Below are 22,272 nucleotides of genomic sequence, written 5' to 3' on the forward strand. Positions count from 1 at the left end.
CAATGTATGCCACAGACTGCGCATGTCGGTCGGCAGGCTACGCCACAGTAAGGTTGGAGACCAGCAGGCAGAGAGGGACTGTTTCCTGCAGTTAGCTGGGAGGAAACTGTGTTCCACGCTGCCCGGGGAGGCTCGCCACACTGTGTGGCTGTTGACGGTGGCTGTTGACGGTGGCTGTTGACGGTGGCTGTCAACAGTGGCTGTCAACAGTGGCTGTCAACAGTGGTGTGTCCAGAAGAGGCCGCATCCACACTACAAAACTTTTGCAGCATTTTTTTTTTTTTGCGAAAAAAATCGTACCTAAGTGAGAGAGAGAGAGAGAGAGAGAGAGAGAGAGAGAGAGAGAGAGAGAGAGAGAGAGAGAGAGAGAGAGAATACCAACCTACCTACGTTACTACGAGATTTTGTCATGCGTCTGGTACTGGCCCGTCGTGATCACCACATATACTGCATCGTTGCCGCTGTCACGCTCGTTGCGTGGCTCCCAGATCCTGATCTCATCTGGAACTATTTTCAGGCACTTGTCAAGCGTTCGCTTCAAGGTTTCTGAACTTACTCGCCTCTTGAAGGGTTATTATTTTTATTGGCAGAACGTTAGAGAGAGAGAGAGAGAGAGAGAGAGAGAGAGAGAGAGAGAGAGAGAGAGAGAGAGAGAGAGAGAGAGAGAGAGAGAGAGAGAGAGAGAATCCCTTATGATGGGTTCACACAAATTCCCATCGTGGTTTTCGATCTCCTTTTCATTCATATTGTTTGAAATGTAAACATACTATGAGTCGCCTTTCAGGAGGGTTCGAACCCCAGGCCATAATACACTGCAGCAGTTGGGGTTCGTCACTACATTAATAACTTGATGACCACTGCAACAGATCAGAGTGACCACTGCAGCAGGTCAGAGTGACCACTGCAGCAGGTCAGAGTGACCACTGCAACAGATCAGAGTGACCACTGCAACAGATCAGAGTGACCACTGAAACAGGAGAATGATCAATGGAATTTTTAGCTGTTTTAGCATACAAAATCGAAGCTTCAAATGACAGAACTCGAAGCTTGAAAACAAAAGTCGAAAGGTTCACAAGCCGAATCCTAATAATGATTACAAAGACGGATCATTCAGAACACAGAACGCCAAGACTCCAGAAAAGAAATCAAACTGAGCCTCACAACATAAAGTCCGGAGCCTCAGAACATGAGTTCGAGGATTTAAAACACAAAGTCTGAGAACCTCCAGGTAAAAAGTTTGCGGCTTCATTGGAAAAGCTTGAGGACTGAAAACAAAATTATTGATGCTTCAAAACACAAACTTTGGGGCCTGAAAAGATCTGAAGTTTCAGAACACGAGGCACGAGGCTTCAGAACACACACTTGAGCCTGAAAGATCTGATGGTTCAGAACATGAGGTAATGAGGCTTCAGAACACAATGTTCGAGACTTTCAAAGCAAACACTTTGATGACTTATATAGATTGCTTAGGTGATACAGACAGGTGTTTGTACCTCGTATATGATAGTTAAGAGCCCCAAGCGACTTTCTCCACACAATACACAATAATTGTGATCTGTATTGACGTAAAGATCGCTCATTAGGATCCAAATCTGCATTAAGAGACGCATCGCTCGGGGAGATAAATTCCCAAGGTGAGTCAAGGTTCATATGTGCAATGTGAAGCAGTGAGTTTCGGAACTCATGGTTCGTTATAGAATGATTACGTCATATAAACATACTGACTTCATCATCATTCTTATTATCATTTTCATTATCTACATCTAAGACATGTAACTTTTCCTAGATACTCTTACCTTAGAATCGACAATTTTCAGAATGTCTTATATATAGATATATATATATATATATATATATATATATATATATATATATATATATATATATATATATATATATATATCCTGGCATAAGTCAGGAATCCAATCTATTATCGACCAGCCCCACACGGGAGGATGAACAGCTGAGTCGACTGTGGACCAACAGCAGCGACCAGCATTGGAACTTATACAGGCTCGAGATCGGGCGGTCCGTGAATGCGTCATGGTCAGCAACGATAACCGTTTTAACAGCTAAAGGTCTGTTGCAAATTTTCCTTCAGTTTCATATCTTCCTTCAGTTTCATATCTTCCTTCAGTTTCATATCTTCCTTCAGTTCCATATCTTCCTTCAGTTCCATATCTTCCTTCAGTTTCATATCTTCCTTCAGTTTCATATCTTCCTTAAGTTTCTCATCTTCCTCAAGTTTCATATCTTCCTTCAGTTCCATGTCTTCCTTCAGTTTCATAACTTCCTTCAGTTTCATATCGTCCTTCATTTTCATATCTTCCTTAAGTTTCATATCTTCCTTCAGTTCCATATCTTCCTTCAGTTTCATATCTTCCTTCAGTTCCATATCTTCCTTCAGTTCCATGCCTTCCTTCAGTTCCATATCTTCCTTCAGTTCCATATCTTCCTTCAGTTTCATATCTTCCTTCAGTTCCATATCTTCCTTCAGTTCCATATCTTCCTTCAGTTCCATATCTTCCTTCAGTTCCATATCTTCCTTCAGTTCCATATCTTCCTTCAGTTCCATATCTTCCTTCAGTTTCATATCTTCCTTCAGTTTCATATCTTCCTTCAGTTCCATATCTTCCTTCAGTTCCATACCTTCCTTCAGTTCCATACCTTCCTTCAGTTTCATATCTTCCTTCAATTTCATATCTTCCTTCAGTTCCATGCCTTCCTTCAGTTCCATATCTTCCTTCAGTTTCATATCTTCCTTCAGTTTCATATCTTCCTTCAGTTTCATATCTTCCTTCAGTTTCATATCTTCCTTCAGTTCCATATCTTCCTTCAGTTCCATATCTTCCTTCAGTTCCATATCTTCCTTCAGTTTCATATCTTCCTTCAGTTTCATATCTTCCTTCAGTTCCATATCTTCCTTCAGTTCCATATCTTCCTTCAGTTCCATATCTTCCTTCAGTTCCATCTCGCTTGCTCAGGTGTGGATTTCGACTTTTTGTTGTGTAGATGTCGTGTGGTCGTGTTTTTCTGTACTGTTAGGTACATACCAGTACTTTATTTCCTGGGGTGTGCCTGATTTTCCTGGACGGTTGTCGGTAATAAGGCTGGATGCACCGGCCCCAGGCCAGCTCTGGGATGGTATTACGTATTTCATGGGATCAGAACCTTTGCTATACTATTCTGTTGCTTGTGATTAAAGGCTACATCTATTTCAATAGTGTTAACGCCAGACCACCTCGTTTGGACCTTGGGTCTGCGTGGTCCGTGTATCTCTCTACCTCTATTGCAAGTTTTTGCTTTCTCTAGTACCGAAGACCCTGAACCTCCCCAAGGCTCGTACTGAAGATCATGAACCTCCCAAAGGCTCGTACTTGATATCTCCAGACTCCCCAGGGCTCGTGCTGAAGACCCCCCAGCTTCCCCAAGGCTCGTGCTGAAGACCCTCAGCCACTCCAAGGCTCGTGCTGAAGACCACCCCCCAGCCTCCCCAAGGCTCGTACTGAGGGTTAGCACAGACCCGAACACCACTAGCAGCACAAGACTACTCGGGTAATATATTCACTTCGATGATTCGTTCCGTAAACCGGGTATCTTTATGGACTTCCCTCTCCAGGAATGTTGTGTTCGTTCTGAGGACGTTGTGTAGCTTCTATACCTGGTAGAAAGTGAGGCTGGGACGTCGTGTAGCTTCTCTGGTAGAATGTGAGGCTGGGACGTTGTGTAGCTTCTATACCTGGTAGAAAGTGAGGCTGGGACGTTGTGTAGCTTCTCTGGTAGAATGTGAGGCTGGGACGTTGTGTAGCTTCTCTGGTAGAATGTGAGGCTGGGACAGCTTCTGCATCTGGTAGAATGTGAGGCTGGGACGCTGTGCAGCTTCGACTGTTGAGAGAATGTGAGGCTGGGTCTGAAAAAGAGGTCCTGCTCCTCATATCCCCCCCCATCTTCTCTGCTTTTGATTGGATTCTTTCTGTGTGGTCTGCGACGGTCGTGGTTCTCTTTGTCTCGTCCATAATTCAGGGAATGTCGCAATCTTAGCATTCCCTGCGTGCACGGCCTTGGTCGCAGCCTCGAAGCTTTAGCAGTAGCTCCCGTGCAGGGCAGCGTGAGAGGCGGTAGCTGTGTGAGGGATGAGTCCAACGTGGGTCTTACGATGATGTCTTCTTCTCACTCATTTCTGGTCGTGGTGAGGCAGTGGAGAGTTGTAGACAGTCGTGCACTTCCTCGGTAGCCAGCGGGGTCATTATCCCAAAGGAATTTGGACAAATTTGTTATTGTTACATAAAATGATGTTTTATATTCGTCCAAATGTCTAATGGGAGATGTTTGTGGTCGCGGGATGAGGTCCTCTCCCTACCCAAGAGTGTTAGAATCTTCATTTCCATCCCTGGAGCGTTGGAGGCTGATGTTGGAAGAGCTGCCTGCGCCTCCTGTATCCCAAAAATGTTGGAGGCTAATGGTGGGGGAGCTGCCTCCATATCCTGCATCCTTGGAGCGTTGGAGGATAATGGTGGAGGAGCTCTCTCCATCTGCACCCTTGCAGTATTGGAGGCTGATAGTGGAGGAGTTGTCTCTATCTCCCTCACCCCTAGGATGTTGGAGGCTGATGGTGGAGGAGCTGCCTCCATCTCCCTCATCTGTGGAGTGCTGGAGGCTAACGTGGACCCCCAACGGCTGCCTATCTCAACCACTTAGCTCGTGTGGGATGTGGCTCTTAGAACCGTCTCAGTAAAGTAGCTACACGTAACAGTGACGCTACGGAACAGATAGTGCGTGAAGTAATTTCTTTTTTTCAGAGGAGCAGATCTAAGTGGGGAATGTTGGTGTTCAGTAAATATCTTGCTATAAGGTGCTAGCAGTCTTGCCTCTTCAAGCAGGAGCATCATAACCCGTCTGGAGGGAAGGGTCGGCACAGACCTGGTGTTGGGAAAGGTGCTTGTTTGCCAAGGATGGACAGTTTAAAATGATCGTTGCTCCAGCCAGCTGGGTCGTTGCTGCAACCAGCTGGGACTTTGGCTACAACGACGTTTGACTTTCCTATAGTCAGGTAGAACTTGTTACAGTCAGCTGGGACGTTGCTACAGCCAGGTGGGACATTTCTCCAGCCAGATGGTACGTTGCTACAGTCAGATGGAACGTTGCTACAGCCAACTACGACGTGCAACAGCCAGGTGGGACGCCCCTAACTTCTGGAGGTGGTTGCAAAAAGTGCCCGGGCTCCGACCGGTCTCGCTGGATCTTACAGTCTTTCGGGCAGCCGGAAGCCACTAAACATCCCCTGTGAAGCTGGTTTGGCTCTGCGAAGAGGCGACGGCGACGAAAAAGTGGTGAGGCGCACAGAGGCCACTGGGGGAATCAACGGGATGTGTAAACTGGTTACAGTTAACAGTGTCTCTTCACCCAGGAGGTAAACAGATCACTTGACGTCCGCCAGGATCCTGGTCGCAGGTCGGTGCATCATGGGGACGAGTCGCCTGCCACAGTCGGTGCCTCCCAACCCGACGTTGTCGGGGAAGTGAAGAGGAGCAGCTTGGGATGAGGAGAGACCTGAGGGGTGGGGCAAGGGAGGGCGGTCACTCACTAGCGACAGCACCCCGTCTGTTCCCGACGAATGGTAAGAAACGTTGAGCATCGTATTATCTCATTAACTCACAGACCCACAGCTCTACACTCGCTTGTGCGAGGATGACTGAAAATACCATATGACAAGAGGAGAGTTGTGGAAAAAAGTTGTGGTTGAGAGGACTTGTTACCATCTCACTGCTGGGGACTTTGACCCTTGGAAACACAGGGGCATTTGACTGTTCACTGACTGAGGCAGTTATGACCTCTACCCTAGTGGATAAAGGGTAAGGGGAGGGAGGGGAGGATTGTGAAGGAGGCTGGGAGACAGATGCCGGCGGGGCACATATCGCGCGCCAGTACTGCTTCTCAGGCCGACCATACCCGCCCTCTGCTAACTTAGAGCTGCTGTCATAACAGACTTTTGTCTTCCTCTGGCGGCTGCAGCCTGCACGGCAGTCTTGTGGGGGGTGGGTGGCAGCAGCAGCAGCAGCGCCTCTCACAACACCGCGCCAATGTCCCCGTTGTCGGAGCCTCCCCACCCTACACACAGTCCGGCCTTGTGTTGCGCAGGGCAGTTGCTTGGTTCCTCACCCGTTCATCCATCTCTGGTGCTGACTGTGAGCTGACTGTGGCCTCGCCTTAACAGGGCTCGACCATGGGTTCGAACTGACAGTGGCGTCGTTTGAACATGGCTCTACCATGGGTTCGAAATGACGTTCTCTTCCTCCACATCACACTACAGAGGGACGGGCAACATGACGTGCAGTGTAGACGAGTGGTGGCGGCCTACACTAGCGCCCTCACCTGGGCTGCGTCTACCTCCTGGGGCTTCAAGAACGCTAGACATTCTGAATTGTTTTCTAGGGACGGTTTCCTGGGGCAGAGCCCGAGCTTGACAAGGAAGGAACAATGTCTAGAAACAAACAATAGCGTTCTCCACACAAACACGCACACACACACACACACACACACACACACACACACACACACGAGAAACGAACGTTGCACTTTTTAATTAGCATTCGACTGTGTGTGCATGTGTGTGTGTGTGTGTGTGTGTGTGTGTGTGTATGTGGATAACTTGTAAATAATCTCCCATCACCACCACCATCATCAGCGGTTCTCAGGGGACGATAGAACATGGGGAAGGTGTAGGAATGTTGGGGTTAGGGAAGGAGGGGAGAGAGAATGAGTGAGAAAGGGAGAGAAAGGCTGAGGGAAGGGAGGAGGGTGAGAGAAAGATGGGGAAGGGAGGAGGGTGAGAGAAAGATGGGGGAAGGGAGAGGTACAGAATGTGAAAGAGGAGGGGGGAGAGGAAGCAGAGGAGGTGTAGACGAAGAGAGAGGTGAGAGGGGGAGAGAGAAAGGAGGAGGAGGAGGAGGAGTGGGAACAATAGGAGGCCAGATGAAGAATCAGACAGTGTGAAGACTTACAAGGGAGAGGAGAGTAAGAGGAGGGATAGTAGGAGGTGTGAGAGGTGGGAGCGTAAGACGTGGGAGAGGAGTGAGACAACAGGAACCATGAGGGGTGAGGCGCAGCCTGAGTAACTGAACGAATGAGGCAAGCTTGAGGAACTCACCCAGTGAGGCAAGCCTGAGTAACTCAACCCATGAGTTACTGGAGGCCGTAGAAAGAGAGAGGAAATTCGCCCCTCTCCCCCCTGCTCTAGTCCCCCCCCCCCTCCTCACGAACGCACGTAACACGAGTCACGGCTGGAGGCGCGAGAGCCCCTGACCGACCAATCGCATGATTCTGGACTGGAATTAAGACTGAGGGACGACGAGGGAAAGAATGATTGGTACTTGAAGGCAAGGCGGGCGTCAGGCCGGCTCTCCTCCACAATTGTAATCAGAAGTGAACAAACGTGTTGCAGGTCTTGTGATTCATCGGTCGAACTTTACTTCTTACCATCTCTCTCTCTCTCTCTCTCTCTCTCTCTCTCTCTCTCTCTCTCTCTCTCTCTCTCTCTCTCCTGCCCTCCCTAGGTCTCTCCACCCTTCCCTGCCTCCCCTCCCCTCCCTTGCCAGAGGCTTCCCTCCCCCACACCGTCTCCATGTAGGGGTGACGATCATAACCACAGCCAGAGCTGACCAGGCATCACGCTGGGGAGAGTCCTGCTCTCCCTCCGTGCTCTCTCCTCTCACCCAGCAACACCAGAGCAGCTTTGCCCAACGTACAGCAGCCCTCCAGGTAAGGGTCTCTATCCAGGCTGGACGGCTGGATACGAATAGGTAAGGCCTAACCTATGGCCCATGGTCTCCCTATCACACTCACCTTACCTTACCCTCAAACTTTACTTCCCTTAATTTTCACCTTATTCCTCCTATATTCTTACCTTACTCCCCTCATAGTCTTACCTTACTCCCCTTATAGTCTTACCTTACCCCCTTCCTTTTTTTATCTTTACCCCAACCTTCTCGTCTTACCCCTACTTCCTTATCTTACCCCATACCCTCTTACCTTACCCTCCTACCTATCGGAGTGCCGCAGGAGGACGACAGTTACGTGGTCTCTGTTTATGTGCTTCTTCTTCTTCTCCTTATTTTGGAATATCGTCATCTGGGGCTCAGAAGGCAGGAGGGTAAGGTAGGAAGGTAGGAGTGTGGTCAGGGCTAGCAAGGGTAGTTAGAAGGGACGTGGGTAGTTAGGGAGGGCGAGGCTGATTGGTAAAGGCACGTGTGTGTGTGTGTGTGTGTGTGTGTGTGTGTGTGTGCGTGTGTAGTGGGAGTTGGAGGGTGGGGGTGGGGAGTGGGTCATATGGGCGTGGGCGGGACTTGCAGGGTGCCACACCCTCACCTTGAGTGCCTCAGGCTATGACACCCACGAGGCAAGGACGCACTTCCTTGTTCGTGCTTGCGCCAGGCACATGAGATCCACTCGTGGCTTTGCCTTCTGCTTCACTATCCTGTCTCCATCTATAGTTATGAGAAACCATTTGTTTCACTATCCTGTCTCTACTTAAGGGGTCATCTGCTTCACTATCGTGTCTCTACTTAAGGGGTCATCTGCTTCACTATCGTGTCTCTACTTAAGGGGTCATCCACTTCACTATCCTGTCTCTACTTAAGGAGTCATCTGCTTCACTATCCAGTCTCTACTTAAGGAGTCATCTGCTTCACTATCCTGTCTCTACTTAAGGAGTCATCTGCTTCACGATCTGTCTTTTTTTTACTAGAAATATTTACAGAATTTCATCATTGTCCACAGATCTGGCCCTTCCATGTACTCTCAAGTTCCTGCAGTGGGACGATACCAGTGTTGTTGGACCAGCGTAATACGTCCCTCACAGGATTATTATGACTGATTCAGATCGTGTATATGTTTCCTCATGCATCCATCACGCCTGACGTACATAACGCATACAGACGACGGTGCCTGTCTTGTCTGTGTCCTGGTATAAAAAAGAAACAGTTGAAAGGATCCAGCGTTTAACGCCCATATCCCACCAAACGTCTTAAAAAGAATTGAGTGAGAGGAGAATTATCTCATTCCTGGGTGGGGGGACCAATGTAATACACCCCCTTCTAACACCCCCTTCTAACACCCCCCTTCTCCCACACATCAACTTTGTTAGACGTCAGAATTGATGTCACTGAGCAAAGATAATCTTGCCAGTTTACTAAGATCTTGTCACAGAAGATCTAAGAATGACAAGTTTAAAAATGCTGCCCTCACAATGTATCAGACGCGAGGGCTGGAGAGTGAGTACTGAGCGTAGCTGTGTTGAGAGGGGCAGCTGGTGGGATCTCTGATGACACCTTGGTGGAAGCGAGGGTGAAAGTTCACAGAGACATTAGAAAAAAAAAGAGGAAACAATGTGGCTTCAGCTGTGGCGGAGGATGTGTGGAGCTGGTGTCTGCTCTGAAATATCTGTGCGAGATGTAGAGAAAGAGAATTATGCGTGAGGTTTATGGATCTGGAGAAGGCAGATGTAAGGGATGGCAGAGATTCTTTGTGGAAGGCAATACGGATATATGATGTGGGAGGAGAGCTACTGTAAGCAGGGCGGAGCAAGACGTGTGTGCGAGTAGGAGGAGAGGAAGATCACCGATACAGGTGACGGTTGTCCAGACTCTCTATGGATGAGGTGGTGAGGAGGTAATTGCGAGAGTCTTTGGGAGAGAGGGGCGGGTGTGCCGTCTGCTTGGTGTGGGAGGAACTGGTAATTGAGTCAATTGCTGTTTGCAATTGACACAGTTCTGGTGGCGGACTCGAGTAAGAAACTGTAGAAGTTGGTGTCTAGGCTTGGGAGAGAGTGTGAAAGGAAAACGGAGCGAGGTAATTTAAATGAATATAAGGTTATGTTTCGCGGGGAAAGAGACAGGTTGGTTGGAGCGTTAGTTTGAATGAGAGGACCTGGAGGAAATGGAGAGTTTTAGATACCTAAGAGTGGACATGGTAGCAGATGGAACCATGGGAGGTGAAGTAAGCCATATGTGAGGGGAACAAGTCATGGGGTTCCTTATGGAGTGTGTGGAAAGACAGCTCAATGTCTGTATGGTATAGTGGTCTCGACGGTAGCGTATGCTGGCGAGGCGTCGGCCTTAAATCAAGAAGTATGGAAGGGATGGATGTAGTGGAAATGAAATGTTTTCAGGACAATATGTGGCGTGACGAGCGAGGATAAGAGAGATGTGGGGGTAAGAAGAGTATGACTGAAAGAGTTCAAGAAGGTGTGCTGAGATGCTCTGGATATATTGGGAGGACGAGTGAAGAGAGACTGACTTGAGGATGTATATGTTTGAAGTGGGGGGTACCAGGAGAAAGGGGAAACCGAAGATGATATGGAAAGATGGCGTGAAAGAAGCTTTGAGTTAGCTGGGCCTAAACATGCAGGAGGGTGTGAGGTATGCATGGAATAGAGAGCGCTGGAGCAATATGGTCTACGGGGGGCGACGTACTATCATGTTCTGAACAAAGTATATCAAGCAGTCAGGAGAAATTTCAGAAAGGTCTGTAGGGCCTAATTGTAGATAAGGGGTTGTGGTTTCGGTGCATTATACAAGACGGCTGGGGAATGCATTTGATCGAATAAGGCCATTAATCTGTTCCTGTCGCTCCCTCATTAACGTGGCAATCGACGAACAAGTATGGAGGAAAAAGAAAATTAAGACTAAAACCCAATATCTTAAGCATAGGTGAATAATCCTGTGAAATATCCAACACGTCCGATAAATTCTCTGATATATATTTTCCGTAAAACTTCTCTTGACCTACATAGCCTGCCTGTGATACACAAGATTCGTTGGCAGAGGAAGCGATAAACACTTCAGCTTCATCCAAGATAACAGCTGACCTCCAAGATAAACCAAGCGAAGTAATTAGAACTGATTACTGCCTGGAATATGTGATTGAGGGCTAAAGACAAGAGAAAGAAAAGATAAACGAAACGAGGAGGAAAAAAATGGCTAATAGGAGAAGGCAACGTTGCCAGGAGCGATACTGAACAGAGATAAGACAGTAGAACACCTTACCATGTTCAGAACGAACAGGGTGAACAAAGACCCCTCCCCCTTCTCTCTCTCTCTCTCTCTCTCTCTCACGTAAAATTATTATCGCAGAAAGAACCACTGTGTTTTTCTTCTTCATGACCGACGCTTTTGGAGACTTTTTACAGAGTTGTCGCCTGAGGTGTGATGACTTCCAGATGAAACGATGAAAATTAACAAAGAAACATTGGAACCAGCGATGACGCAGGAGCTCCTCACCTGTTGTAGAGGTGAGCGGGAAACATCGTCCCAGAACAAATGTTCTGCACCAGCCGGCGACATGACGCTGGTGAACACCTTCACTTGTGCTCCAAAAGAATGTTAAGGATATAGAAGCTCTGTAAAATGGCTCTTCTGAGAGGAGAAAATAAGGCTCAGTTGAGTCACAAAAGCAAGCGTAAAACACAGGGAACTTCTACGGAGGATTGCCTGGTCACAGGGGACAGTCCTACGTCCTGATGACATCCTGAGCAGCGTCCTAGTGTCCTGGGTAGGACGCGAACCAGGATAGCCTTTGGCGCTTCAGGAGACGTCACGAACTAGAGAGGACATGTCAGGCCAGGAGGAAGATATGCCAGACAATATGGCCGTCAGGTGGAGGAGAAATGAAAGAGTTTTCCTGTAACAAATAGTGAACACAAGAACCTATCACTGTCCTGAGAAAGCCTCGGCAGGAACAAGCCTTTGACACTCGCCAAGACACGCCTGACATACGCCTTTTGTCGTCCAAACATCATCTCAGTTTACATATTAAAAAGGAGAGAAAAGATGGCAAACTTTGCGAGCTTTTGTACTGTGGGACAAGTGTCGACGCTGCCAACATATACCCAACAACAGAGACGAGCCATAATGCTACACACAGCTGGGGGGAGGGAGCGAGGCGTCCGGGTGGCGGAAGGTGTGTAGGTATTCAATTTTTGTACTTGGTCTGATCGAGGGCGATATTACCTCGCGAGGTTTTTCTGCGCTCAAAAAAGATTCCCACTCACCGATGGACGAAAGAAATCAGATTTTTTTTTGGTCAAAAAGCTGGAATTTTTATCCCTAGTGTAACAGCAGCAGCAGCAGCAGCAGCAGTATATGGCGCTACTGCCGGACAAGGGGCAAGTTCTAGTGTCCCTTCGGGAACACAGAGACTGAGGGAGGATCTGGACGAACTAGTGTGGGTCACTCGACGAACTAAATGCTTCTCGCCTCGCTGACCTCAAGAAAACTTACCACCTTCAGGAGAACCTTTAGGATACCATTGTTTACGTTGGTCTCACCAGAAATAACAATAACCAGAATATAACATACGTCGAGTTAGAGTTCCTTGGGTAAGACATCTACAGAAGTAGACAGCCCTGGGTGGACTTCCAGAAGCCTTAGGAAATATGTCATGGGATTTATTCTTCAGTGACGCCTTCCCTAACGGCAGCACTTCCTCAAGACGAGGCAACAAGGACATCATAGGGAAAGGAAGTAGCCGCTTCGTGCCTTGGTGTGGGGTCTGGTTGAGACGCCTGTGTGGCGGAGGCTACCAGTTTCTGCTGACGGTCATTGATGATGGTCAGTGATGGTGATCGGTCACGACAGTCACTGCTGGCACTGATTGATGACATTCATTGATGACACAAGCAGGTGTTGACGACACGATTATTAAAATGTACATTTGAAATATTTAGTGTATATTTTCCGCCATGTTGTCGACCATCACCTGACACAACACAGTGATCCACGAATGATAATTCCTCTCCCGTCATCCTCTTTACTATTTGGTCCTTACTAAACTACGCATTTCTCATTCTGATACATTTCCTTCTTAACAGTGTTGGTTACATCCCTAATGAACAAACTGTAAGAAGAAATAGAAAGTCATTTTTATGATATTTATGCAATGAAATATGAACGTTAACTCCTATGTTCTCCAAAAGCCTTATACCTACACATTATGTTATGAATCTGTTTTGTTCATTTGGCTGATATCTTCAATGTGAGAACTTCATGATACACTGCCCGTATATAATTTCTATCAATCCGTCCTCGATCTGCGTACACGGTGAGACAGCTGCCAGATGCACGATGACCAAACCCCCCCCCCATGCACAGCTACTAACAATTCATCCAACTCCTCAGCAGGATAGAAATTGTCTGCTAGGGCGATATATTTTTTTGGAAAATATCCTACTGTTGAGCGAGGAGACAACGACGATGTTATGGGAGATGCAAAGACGACAAACGAAGGAATGAGTGGTTATACCGCAGAACAATGCCATTCTGCCACTCAGGGCTTGGTGGCAGGGAGATAGGGATTACTGATGGTGAAGGAGGGTTTAGTGGCCAGGATGGAAGAATGTAGTCGTGGTGAGGGAGGGAGTGGTAAGGGAGGGTCCGTTAGCCAGAGAAGGAGGCAGTGGTGATGGTCAGGGAGTGTGTGGTGGTTAGGATTGGAGGTCAGGCTGTTGGTGAGGGAGGGTGTGGTACCCCTCCGCAGGTACGAGCAGACGAGGGCCCTGTGAGTCCGAGTCTGCTATTAGTGATTCATTACCCCAGTTCACAAGTACATACTTCATTACGTACGTTAATGTACACTAAATCAGAGTTCAAGATGGATCTAGTACCGCACGAATCTGAGCCTGGAGGCTGATGGACTTAAGAGGTGAAGGCTTCATCATGCAGCGAGGACATTTCTTGTTTCTCAAGCGTTCAGAAAAACCCAGGGTGGAGAGTACAGCGAACTGCGTGCTTGCAGGGGCTGGCGTAAGGCAGATGCTCCTTCAGTCCTCAGCCTGAGGAGATTTGCGCCACTATAGAGGTCGGCTGCGACGCCTGTACAACAGTTGGTCCACGATCTTGCACTGGATGCGGCGCCTCACACTGTGGCCCTCATGGGCTCACGTGCGACAGGTTCGCGTATCAGCGGTTGTTCCTCAGCCTTCCACATGGGATACCTCGCCCCATTATTCCAACTCCCCAGGACGGAGGATCCTCGGAGAAACCCAGACGCTGTCACGAGTCCGACTGTACGAGCAGGAACGTTACGTTTAAGGTGGTTGCCCTACACAGAGGGACCAGAGATGGTCGGACCTGTGAAGCAATGCTGAACTGAAGGTAAACCTGTAGACCTCCCATACTTCCTGAGGATGAGCAGCCTGAGCCTCCTCTCTTCTTCCCTTGTCTCCGAGGATGAGCTGGGTCTCCGAGGATGAGCTGGGTCTCCGAGGATGAGCTGGGTCTCCGAGGATGACTTGCAAGTTTCGCCTCTGGAGGCTGTCTGTTAAGGAGCTGGAATTTTGTTTACAAGTATTAGTGTCGGAACAAACAGGATGTCCGCTCTCGCGAGGCTAGACAGAGGGTAGGAGACCCTAGGAATTCCAGATTTCGTTATGTACAGAGAATCAGTTATTGTTATTGTTTTCTTGGCCCTACAGTTGGATGAGGATGAGTCCCGCAACACCGTCCGAGTCCACAGACTGTGTTTACAGTAGGCCGGGGAGAGAGAACATCCTACGAGGCCGAACTGCTCTCGTCTCGCACTAGGTCTGGCACTATCCTGGTGGTGGCGTGAGAGGAGAGTGTGTGTGTGAGGTAGAAGAGTTGCAGCTTCGCCAGGAGTCGCCTGCAAGATCTGTCCCACCACTCCGCCTCGGCTCGAACACATGGAGCAACGTATACTTACAGACTGGTTCGATGGTATGGGTTGGGCGTTTGTGTTTCAAGTGCTCGAGGCATAGAATTTAATCTCCCGTAACGACTGAACGTCTGGGGAAATTTTCAGAGCTCAGCGGAAGTTGCTGCCATCACCCTGGCAGGTGGGAGAGGCAGCTAGGGTCATGCGGGAATCCCACTGGTCGCCACAGGTGGCACGGGTGGCCGCTGGCCTGTGTGGTTGTGAGGCTATTCACTTGGTAGTGGAGGCTGTCGGGTTCGATCCCTCGCGTTTCAAACGGCCAATTTTCTTTTGATGGGTCACTGACATGGTGATGGGCTGGATGGGGGAAGCTTCGTGGGTCTTGAGAGACGGGGAATGGAGGGAGGATTAGCTGGCATGGTTACCGTAGCGTAGAGACAAGAATATGAATACACATAAACAACGAAACCGTCACACACACACACACACACACACACACACACACACACACACACGTGAAAACTGGTGGACAGACGAACAGAGAGGCAGAAAATGATACAACGACGCATACAGGCAGACAGAAAGGCAAACAAATACACCAAATTACAGACGAAGAAAAACAGACAGTTTGTTTTATGTACACCAAAAGACTTGTGCAAGAGGGGGTAAAAAAAAGAAGATATCTACAGAAATGGATATAGACAGAATAAATGGGCATGGAAGCAGACATGGAAGTGAAACAGACAGTCAAACTAGACAGACACATATGAAGAGAAGAATTTGTCCAAGATAATAATTCCAGAATATCTCCACACCTTTTGTTACAGTAATACTGGGCACGACACGTAACACAAGGTACAGTCTTCTCTAACCTGTTTATGTTAAGGGCAGAGCAAGAACAAGTAAGATAACTTTATATGTTTAAGATAAATAAAGAAACGAGTGAGACAGCTTTATATCTTTAAGTCAGATAAAGAAATAAGTGAGACAACTTTATATATTCAAGATAGATAAAGGAATAAACTTTATACATTTAAGATGAATGAAGGAGTAAGTGAGGCAGCTTTACAAGGTGTGTCCAAACAGAGATCCATATACCCTTCATCTGTGGCCATAGTCACGCCGGTTGTCTCACTGTCTCACTGCTTCGTCTCACAATGACTCGAAACTGTTCCACTTGTATCAACGACCTTTCCAGGAATTTTCAGCCCACGACGGTGGATTCTGGAACCAGTTTTTTTCCTTTTCCTCTTTCTCCAGTGGCCGAGTCTGTGAGGTTACCAGCGCCCACCTCTCCGGTGTTTCGTTATCAAGTGTTAATGTTCCCCGGATGATGTACAAGTGTTAATGTTCCCCGGATGATGCACAAGTGTTAATGTTCCCCGGATGATGCACAAGTTCCTGCAACACGGGGTGTCGTTACTTCGTCTTGAGGATGGCGGGGTCAGGTGGGCGGAGACTGTCTCTGTCTCTACTGATGACGGAGGAAGCTGATCCACAAGGCCGTACGGAGAATGATGTCGAGAGAGAGAGAGAGAGAGAGAGAGAGAGAGAGAGAGAGAGAGAGAGAGAGAGAGAGAGAGAGGAGTGAAGGAGGTTACTTACTTACCACATTTACAGGTCAGAGGTGAATCCAGCGCGGAGAGAGAGAGAGAGAGAGAGAGAGAGAGAGAGAGAGAGAGAGAGAGAGAGAGAGAGAGAGAGAGAGAGAGAGAGAGAGAGAACCGTAGCAAGGATTATATAGCTTCAACACATCTTGTCAAATGTTGACTGAGAGTTTGAACACAGGTACTGACAGGTCTCACCGCATGAAACTATGTAATGTATGTACTGTAACACGAACTGTAATTTCTTATGTAATATCAACCTACTGGAGTCAGAGTAAGACCCTTTGTGACCCCTGTAATTCTCTTGCGCTACCGCTCACACGATGAACATGGGGTACACAAGAAATTTGCCAGGGTTACCGGCACAAATCTATTGTGTCCAGCCACACTGCTGGCTCTGGTATGATCATGACACTCCTGTGTCTTCTTGAGTTTGTCTCATGAACTGTAAACTATACAATGATGTTGTCTCATTATCTCCCATGAGCATATGAAGGTCAGGTATATAGATAACTGATAATGATGATAATGATTAAGGTTATCAGGACATAATCTATGGTTCATTTTGATTTTTTGTTTGATTCTTATTTTCTTTATTACTTGCTAGGTTTTCCTTATGGCAGTAGCGAATCTTTGTTTCTGTGGCCACGATGTAAGTTATACACGAATGGTACAGGATCCTGGGTTAACAACCACTTGCGGTTGAACAAGTCTAGGAACCTAACAACCTAGATAGGCTAGGGTATACATGGTACACCAGATACTGAAGGAGGCCCATAGTAACTGGGAAACTAGGGTACGTGGTACACCAAGTGCAGGAGACCCAGAATAACAGGTACACAGGGGTACGTGGTACACCAAGGTACAGGAGGAGACCCAGACAAGGAGGTACACTGGGGTACGTGGTACACCAGGTACAGGAGGAGACCCAGACGAGGAGGTACACTGGGGTACGTGGTACACCAAGGTACAGGAGGAGACCCAGACGAGGAGGTACACTGGGGTACGTGGTACACCAAGGTACAGGAGGAGACCCAGACGAGGAGGTACACTGGGGTACGTGGTACACCAAGGTACAGGAGGAGACCCAGACGAGGAGGTACACTGGGGTACGTGGTACACCAAGGTACAGGAGGAGACCCAGACGAGGAGGTACACCGGGGTACGTGGTACACCAGGAGCTCCTGACTAGCAAGTGTAAAGCTTAGCACATGAGGGGTTGATTAAGCTTTGATGAATCAGCTAACAGTGAATTGATTATGCAAATATATAGTTGGTCGTGATTACCACACGTGTATATAAACTGTCACACCCGCCCAGACTCAGGCCACAGGAGATGATGGGGTGAGGTCAGTTTGTCTGTCTGTCTCTCTGTCTGTCTGTCTGTCAGCTTGTTTGTTTGTCCATCTATCTTTCTGTCTACTTGAATGTGTGTTTATGTACGTATCTGTCTGTCTATCGATCCGTTTGTGTGCCCGTCTGTGTGTGTGTGTGTGTGTGTGTGTGTGTGTGTGTGTGTGTGTGTGTGTGTGGCTCGTCGTCACCTCTCGTCTCATCATCATCAGTACCTTTCCACACGTCTGGGCCGGGGGGTGGGTGGGTGGGGGGAAGGAACACCAGATCTTATCATTCGTTTTTTCAACTCCAGTGATTTTGTCGAAAGTTCCTGGCCAGTGATTCATACGCGGTCTTGAAGACCGAATCTTTCTTTCTTTCTGCCATTTATCACGAGAGACTCAGGAAAAGATTCCATTGTGAGTGTCTTAAGGAGACACGTACGGTGACAAGCACCGTTGCCTGGATTTCCTCTGGTCAGATCGAATCGAGATATAAAAAAATTCTACCACGGGTAAAAGTTAACCTGTTCTTTTGTTCTTCCGGACTGGATGGTGATGCAGCCACGCTGGAAGACCATGCCTCATGCCTGGAAGACCATGGTTGATGTCTGGAAGACCATGCCTCATGCCTGGAAGACCATGGTTGATGTCTGGAAGACCATGCCTCATGCCTGAAGACCATGGTTGATGTCTGGAAGACCATGGTTGACGTCTGCAACACCATGCCTCATATGTAGAAGGTATGACTAACGATCCAGCAACGCTGGAAACCATATTCGATATCTGGACGACCATGTCTGATGCCTGGATGACCAAATCTGATATCTGGCAGACCATGTTCGACGGCTGGAAGATTATGCATGATACCTGGAAGGTTCGAGTAATGATTCAGCAACGCTGGAAACCATGTTTGATATCTGGACGACCATGTTTGCTATCTGGACGACCATGTTTGCTATCTGGACGACCATGTTTGCTATCTGGACGACCATGTTTGCTATCTGGACGACCATGTTTGCTACCTAGAAAGCTTTAGCCTGAAAGAAATTAAGATGTGAGACTGTGCTATGGTATGTTGCTGTCATAACCAAGAAGGGGTTGAGCTGTGGCAAAGCTAATGAAAAATAGACAATGGTTTTTCACTGACAGAATAAAATTTTAGAGAGTAAATAGCCTCGAGATGGTACGACCTTCGAGCACGTCGGTACGACCCTGGAGCACGACGGTACGACCCTGGAGCACGACGGTATGACCCTTGAACACAACGGTACGCCTCTGGAGCACGTCGGTACGACCCTTGAACACGACGTCATGACTGGAGCACGTCAGTACGACCCTTTTGGTACGTCAGTAAGATTGTTAAGCAGGAAAAGCCGATTCTTCGGTATGATGGCCAAGCCTTTGACCTGATCCTCAATGGTCAGGTCAAAGGTCGAGCCATCATGCCCAAGCATCGTACCATCGTGCTCAAAGGGTCGTGCTCAAGGGATTAAGACTTGAGTGGCACTTGTTGCTTCCTCAGAGTCGGTGGTGGTGGAGGCTCACAATGATCTGCTTGGGCCGCACACACGCAGAAAACGGCGTTGTGGGGGCTGGAGGCGAGTGAGGGAATGTTGCCGCCGTTGGCCGCGTCAGCGCTTGACGTCGGGTTTCGAACCCCCATCCGTGCGTGTCATCTCACCACTCGTGGCAACTTGTCTCCGTGAAAGCCTTTGTGAATTCCCATCACTGTGGGTTTTTGGGGAAAAATTCTTTTTCCATAAGTAAAGTTTTCCTGGGTCAGTTATAAGATGGTTTTGACCAAGTCTGTTAGAGGTCGCTTGTGGGAGGTTGTTATGTGTTTCCAGTGGTTCATCTGTGGAAGATTTTATAAGTGATTCTGTTGGTCCGAGTGTTATAAGTAATTCTGTTAGTGTGCGTTTTATAAGTAATTCTGATGGTGCGAGTTTTATAAGTAATTCTGTTGGTGCACTCATATAAAACGTTTTCATTAATGTCCAACTTTCAAAAGTGCCACGTGAAGGCCTTAAAATAACTCTTATGAATAGCATTATTATGACTTACAAATTATAATACGTTTTCTCTGGCAGGTCACCTCTACCAGATGTTTATAAGTGTGCTCTGCTCTGACTTACAAAAGAGTATTAATCGTATCCACTTTAATCACTCATTGAGGGTTTTGTAAGCGTCTCCGGTGGCCGGTCTATTTTTAAGTGCCCCACAATCAAGAGGAAGTCTACGTCTATTTCGGTAACCGTAAGAAAACGTGTGGAGGGAAAAGTCATATGACAATGATGAAGAAAAAAAAAAAGACTAATGAAATAAAACCATCGGATAACAAAAGCAATCGTAACGAGGGGTGGCGCAGCCACACAATAGACCGTCACTAACAAAAGGCAGTTAGTGACGAGAGAGAGAGAGAGAGAGAGAGAGAGAGAGAGAGAGAGAGAGAGAGAGAGAGAGAGAGAGAGAGAGAGAGCCGGACGCCACCGTCAACATCCTGCCTTGACTCGGCTCTCACCTGCTGAGGAAGAGCTGCTGAGCTCGCTCACTCTCGCCACCTCTCACTTCTCTCCCGGACTTGTTTATATATACCTGATTACTTTTACCTTGCTCTCCAACACTGAGTACCTTGTACCCTACCTGTACCTGCCTGTACGTACCTTCCTGGTGCTTGCCCTTCCTCTGAACCAGTGGCAAGGGGGGGGGGGGGGTGCTGTTGAGCCAGCTTGACCAACGATTATGACCTGCTGGACTGCCCTGGTGCACCGACCGTCTCACGTCTCGTGTTTACCTCGTCTCCCTGAACATACGATAGTACGACTCTCTGGAGAGGCAACACAACGACCCTGGTGTACCAACTGTACGACCCCGTGAGTAAGTACAGAGACGAACTACCAAAATCATTCTCGGATCGAGGAGCAGTTCCAGTGGGAGCGGACGATTTTAGAAGAGAGAAGGTTAAGGGTGTTCTCATACAGAAGTACCTGACTAACCAATTATTTACTAAGTAATTCTTTTTAATTGGTGTGTTTAGCTACCTGCTATTACTAGCGCCAAACAAGTCAATTCTCCTGTTCGGCTCTAACAAAGTAACTACCCGTTAGGTGGTTACCAAGATGACCTCAAACAAATGGACTGCAGTTGAATTCCTTCTATAGTTAAACTCATCGAAATTTCTTACTACAACATCACTACTGAAGATTGTTACTAATGAACCACCACAATTTCCTCAAGATGGTGGGCGAGCGTCGTCAAGATGTCTCCCTCTGGAGGTCTACCTCCAGTCTCCGGTTCCTCATCTATGGCGTCCCACAGGACACAATAAATGGACATCCACCATTCTCACAGACGACCCCCTGATGGATGCCCCTGATGGATGCCCCTAATGGATGTAACTGCTCGACGGAATTACCTGGATGATTGTACCACTATAGCGTCCACAACAGCTCCCTCGCCCGACCACGTCACCGTCAGCTACACCAAAGCACCTTATGTCTCCCCAGGACCCCAGCTCCCTCCTAGCCTCATCAAACGTCTCGCCGCCACCCTGGATGATGAGCGACGCTGGTGGGAGCACGTCAGCAACGTCTTCCTAGCCCCCCTCCTCCCCCAGCTATGGTCTACATTCATTCTTCGCAGACCCACTACACTGGGTCCCCTTTACGCTACCTACCAGGAGGCGCTCAACACACTGGTCCTCCCATCCTCTCTCCAGCCATCACCTGGGCCTCATCAAACACCCTGGGAAGAACCTACGGCACCACCCCTGCCACCATCACCTCCTACCACCAGAGATCCCTCGTTTCCGAGTTGCAGTTCGGGAACACAGAAATGCATCGAGTTTATCCGAGGTGGATCAGATCGCAACAAGAACAATTTCCCAGCCCCAGCTGCTGACAGCTTCATGGGTAACTAATAGTGTCTGTGTGACGCCCTCACCCCTCGTTACAACCCTTCTCATCTTATTGTGTGGATTTCCCCCTCATCCCTTGGCTGCCTTTAAGTCAATTAAACGTTAATTGTTTTATCAGTTGATATTAGTATTATCATTATTGTTATTATTATTATTATTATTATTATTATTATTATTATCATTGTCATTATTGTATTTTATCATCATTACTGGCTGGTAAAGTGTTATGGACCTTGTGTAAAAGATTCCTGGACAGTCAAGAGAGAGAGAGAGAGAGAGAGAGAGAGAGAGAGAGAGAGAGAGAGAGAGAGAGAGAGAGTCCCCCCCTCACCACGTACAGTCTACGTCCCTGCCGCACCACACGTCCACCCCCGACCATCAACACGTCGCCACAGAGCTGCTGGAGGAGGAGGACTCACCGCTGCCCGCCCGTACGACACCGGGGAACGAACCCAGGTCCTCGCTTCGTCCTGCGCCACCTAGAGGTAAGGACTTTAATGACGCAGCAGCAGCAGCCAGTACTGAGCCCCGTGTAAGACGTCGCACCTTCGTCAGGTAAGACACCAGCAGATCGCTTCCACGATCGGTCGTTCAGTGTCCCTCCCTGGGAACGAAGTCCCAAGCGATAAAGCGCTTGTCTGGGACTCCCTTGATCCCCACTGTAGAGGCCTGGGACAGCCTCGCATCAGGAGAGCAAACTGTCATAAGATTTGATCCCGCTGTGGGAGCGTCCCGTCCCTATAAT

The sequence above is a fragment of the Panulirus ornatus genome, chromosome 42 (assembly GCF_036320965.1).
Source record: "Panulirus ornatus isolate Po-2019 chromosome 42, ASM3632096v1, whole genome shotgun sequence".
In the NCBI taxonomy this organism is placed as follows: domain Eukaryota; kingdom Metazoa; phylum Arthropoda; class Malacostraca; order Decapoda; family Palinuridae; genus Panulirus; species Panulirus ornatus.